Source organism: Leucoraja erinacea, chromosome 7, assembly GCF_028641065.1.
Source record: "Leucoraja erinacea ecotype New England chromosome 7, Leri_hhj_1, whole genome shotgun sequence".
Classification (NCBI taxonomy): domain Eukaryota; kingdom Metazoa; phylum Chordata; class Chondrichthyes; order Rajiformes; family Rajidae; genus Leucoraja; species Leucoraja erinaceus.
The window spans coordinates 16424692-16429112 of record NC_073383.1 but is presented as its reverse complement, the minus strand read 5'-3'; the positions used below and the strand labels follow the sequence as shown (position 1 = coordinate 16429112).

General features: G+C 42.2%; 1 pseudogene; it reads left to right on the top strand.

Moving 5' to 3' along the window:
* The first annotated feature begins 1654 nt into the window (after positions 1 to 1654).
* On the top strand, positions 1655 to 3212 carry LOC129698551 (zinc finger protein 276-like; annotated as a pseudogene).
* The last annotated feature ends 1209 nt before the right edge of the window (positions 3213 to 4421 follow it).

The window sequence follows — 4421 nt, the reverse complement described above, 5'->3', positions numbered from 1 at the left end:
AAGATGTTTGCAAATACTCTGAACACTAGGGGAGCTATTTTCATGTTCAGAGACTAAACTTGACAAGCTTTTTCAAGTGAAATTAAGATTTTAAAGCATTGGGGACACAAAATGCTGGAGTAACTCAGCAGGTCAGGCAACATCTGTAGAAAACATGGATAGGTGACATTTCGGGTACAGACCCTTCCTCTGACACTTCTTAAAGCATTGTGGTTTGTTTTTGTTGGCTGAAATAAAAGACTGATTTTGTTTCTGATTTCCTAGAGGTTTCATCCATATCTGGCTAGACAACAAGGCAGCATTCATGACAATACATGCGCATAACGAGATATAAAGCTGAACAATCAAAAGAGAATCGGGAAATTGCAGCCACTCAAATCCTTTCGATGAAGTAAAACCAAAAGTTTTCATACTTGGAGATTTGTGGCTCAGCCCGAATACTCATGAAGTTGAGATTAGTTAATTGAACCATGAAAATCGGCCAACCTTTAATGCTAGGAAATAATTAAAGTACAGGAGAGTAGAACATGAATCACTGCTGGCCCATAAGCAAAAGTGAGAGTTAGCTTCACACCTCACCATCTTTGCAGTGCAATTTAATATGGCTCCTCTCATCATCGCCAGCGGAGCAGCAAAATGAATGGATATCAAGCTGATTAAGTGCCCACATTACCCTTTTGAAGGTAAACTTGTGAGAGAACAAACTAATCCAACATTCTGAAGGAATACATTTTATTCATGACTTGCTTTGGTTTGCAGCTAGCTGCAAAAACAAATTTTATGGAAATATCTGCCGAAACTGTGTCATGAGCTCAAGTCATGAATAATCTATGTAGGGGTGGATTGCCTGCTCCACATCCATTCCAAAATTGCAGGGAACAATTTTGATTTAACAATTTCCTTTCCAGTGAAGGCAAAGGGTGAGGATTTTTACTTCATGAGGTGGATATTTGAGGACAAGATCAAATCTCAATATGCAATCTCCATGCAAAGCCACAGTGTAACTGCATCCTATACAAACTGCCTGCAATACTATGGTGCAAAAATCAATGGCTTGATCCTTTATGCATGTTTCTTTCAATCAATCATGCCACTAGTCCGTCAGGGAAGTTAGGTACAAATCAGAAACAATGGTAATCTCTCCAATCTAAGCCAAATTCATGGTATTAATGAGCATTGCAGCAGTGGTGCAGCTGAAAGATCTTCTGCCTCACAACACCAGAGACCTGGACTCAATCCTGACCTCGGGTTGCTGTCTTGGTAGAGTTTGCACGTTCTCATTGTGTCTGCATAGGTTTCCTCCTCCTTACCAAAGACACGCGGAGTTATAGGTTAATTGAAATCTGCAAACTGTTGCTAGTGGAAGCAAACGTGAGATAACATAGCACACATGTGAACAGGTGGTCGATGGTCAGCGTGGGTTCGGAGAACGGAAGGGTTTGTTTCTATTTTGTGTCTTTTAATCAATCAATTGATCAATAAAAACAAACTAAACTGAAAGAAGTTAATTAGTCATTCATAGTTCACCATATTGCTGCTTCTGATCTGGAGTTTTTAAAATGTTTCTTGTTACCCAGCATTGATTTGATCTTTCTTTTTGTACTGGCCTCATGCACCAGATGAGATGAGTGGGTCAGGATGAGATGAACCAACAATGGAGATGCCTCCTCTACACCAGCATGCTAAAGCAGAGTGTCAGCAGCAATGCCAGTACAGTACAGTAAACCATCACAATGACAGACTTCTACATCACAGATTTAAGCTATGAGCTAATAGTCAAATCTAATATACTTTACAAAATTGAGTCGTTCTTCTACAAAAGCTAGTTGGTGTTGTGGTGAGGCAGGATTCCACTTTGCCACAGTATATCTGTAGGAACTGTCACACTCAGTTTTATAAGTGTTGGACAATCTTGAAAAACTTCATTCAAAAAGTGAATACTTCACCAGTAGCTTCAGTACAACATGGATAAAAGGCTAACAGATGTGTTGCAGCAACTGAAACATCATCAGTGTAATCACTTTCACAATCTCCGTTAAGCAATTCTGTGTCTGGTGACTTTAAGCAGATGTTAAACGACGGTGTCTTGGTTGCAAGCCCACAGGGTCTACAGATTTTGGTCACCTGGGTTCACCATCATGGTATTAGCTGTGGTTCTAAGCCACATGTACAGAGTGTTTTAACAGCAGAGTATCGAGGAGTAGTCGGCACTGTGTGGGGGTGTCCAGAGGGCCACAGTTACATTCTGGACATGCATTCAATTCGCAGTGTTGTTTTGAATGAGGGACAGTGCCCATCCAGTAGAAATAAGGACAATGGAGGAAGTTCTGGATGGTTCAATAACCCTTTCATCTCTGAATGGAACAATGACTGAAAATGGTGCGGGTGATAATGTTGCGAAGCATCAACATGTCCCAGTGTAGGCAGACTTTCAGCCTTGTAAATACAGTGGAACCCCTTCACGGTCGGTGGATGTGGACAACTCGGAATCCCCATTGAAGAAGGATATGTTCTTGCGCTCAGATCCTGAATATACAGAGTGCTCTTAGGAAAAAGTTCAGGTACAAGATGCAACTCAACCATTAAATGTGAAAAAAACTGTTAACTGCAATGAAGTATCTTGTTCTATAAGAAATGATGTTATGGATGGATTGGAGTCCAGTGATCTTTCTGAAAGGTATTTATCAAGTGAAGATGACAGAGAAATAAAAGTTTAGAATGGCTCTTCAGATGAGGGTTTTCAACCATATTGGAAGAAGAAGAGTAAGTTACCACTTAAGAAGTGCAATATTAAGGATGTGAAGAAACAATCTGGACAAAAATGTGGCCGGAAACCAAAGTCAAACTTGGAAAGGGAAGATTTCCCCACCATGTATCGATGTCAGTATAAGGGTTGCTGTGCTGTTTACAGAGGAGTTGACGGACTTAAGAAACGCATAAAAGAGCAGCATGAAGAGGTGCGTGAAAGACCTTGCCCCCACCCAGATGTAACAAGGTGTTTCTGATTGATCGCTACCTGCAGCGTCATGTAAAGCTGATCCATACAGAAGAACGAACATCTTTACAGATCAGGAGGAAGTGCTAAGCATTTGGTCACAACTTCGGAAAGACAGACCACAATTGATCGACAATCTTGAAGCATTTTGAGCTCTATCATATGACCAAGGGTCTAGAGAGAGAGAAGCTGAACATTTTGAAACAGACGGGCCTCTTGAAAGAGATTATGCATAACCAGGAAGACAATGACTCAGACCTGGTGGATAATCAGTGTGATGACAATCAGGACATTGATGAGGATGGCAATGATGGCGTTTCTGATGAGAAGGACAATTGCCGTTTTGTTCCCAACCCTGACCAGATCAATGCTGATGGTGACAGCAGAGGAGCCACCTGCAAGGATGACTTTGACAACAACATCCCAGATATCTATGACATGTGGCCCGAGAATAGCACCATCAGTGAGAGTGACCTGAGGAAGTTCCAAAGGGGACGATGCAGATTGTTCCTAACTGGGTAATACGCAACAAGGGCAGTGAGTTACTGCAGACCGCCAACTCTGACCCTGGCCTTGCTGTCGGATTTGAGGAGTTCAACGCCATCAACTTCAGTGGCACCTTCTACGTCAACACAGACCACAATCTACGCTGGCTTTGTCTTTGGCTTCCAGTCCAGCAGCCGCTTCTACGTGGTGATGTGGAAGCAGGCCACCCAAACCTACTGGGAGGAGAAGCTGTCCAAACCCATGGATACACTTAGCATCTCGCTCAAGGTGGTGAACCTCACCACAGGCCGAGAGGGGGGAACACCTGTGCAACGCTCTCCGAAGAGACTGGCAACACCCTCAGACAGGTGCAAACTTTAAGGCACAACCCCAATACCGGATGAAAGGATTACACCGCCTACAGGTGGCACCTGATCCATCGATCCTAAACAAACTTCATCAGGAGGGTTGTCAATGAAGAGAGGGAGAACTGGTGGCCACACCTTTAGTTTGGTGGACTTTGGGGTACTATGACACATTATGGCTCTATCATTCTGCTAATCATTGCTCTAATGCTTGCGACGATTGTGTGTACCTACAGAGGACCGTGAATGTTATCATGTTTGAACAAAAGGAGGGAATTAAAGAACTAATAATCAAATCCAATATAGTTTACAAAATGGAGTAGTTCTTCTACAAAAGCATGGTCTAGTAGAACAAAAGAATGGCTCGGTGTCATGTCTGAATGTCTTTCCAAATTATATGGAACACAATATGGAGGACAGGTTGGCTTTTTAATAAAGACATTAAGATGGAAACCTGTGTAATAACATGTCCTTCTTTCAAAACCATAAAGAAGCCAAGATTGAAAGAAAAATAGCTGACGCTCCAGAGATAAGTAATAACCTGTTATTGGATGAGCTTGATTTGGACCCAGCTT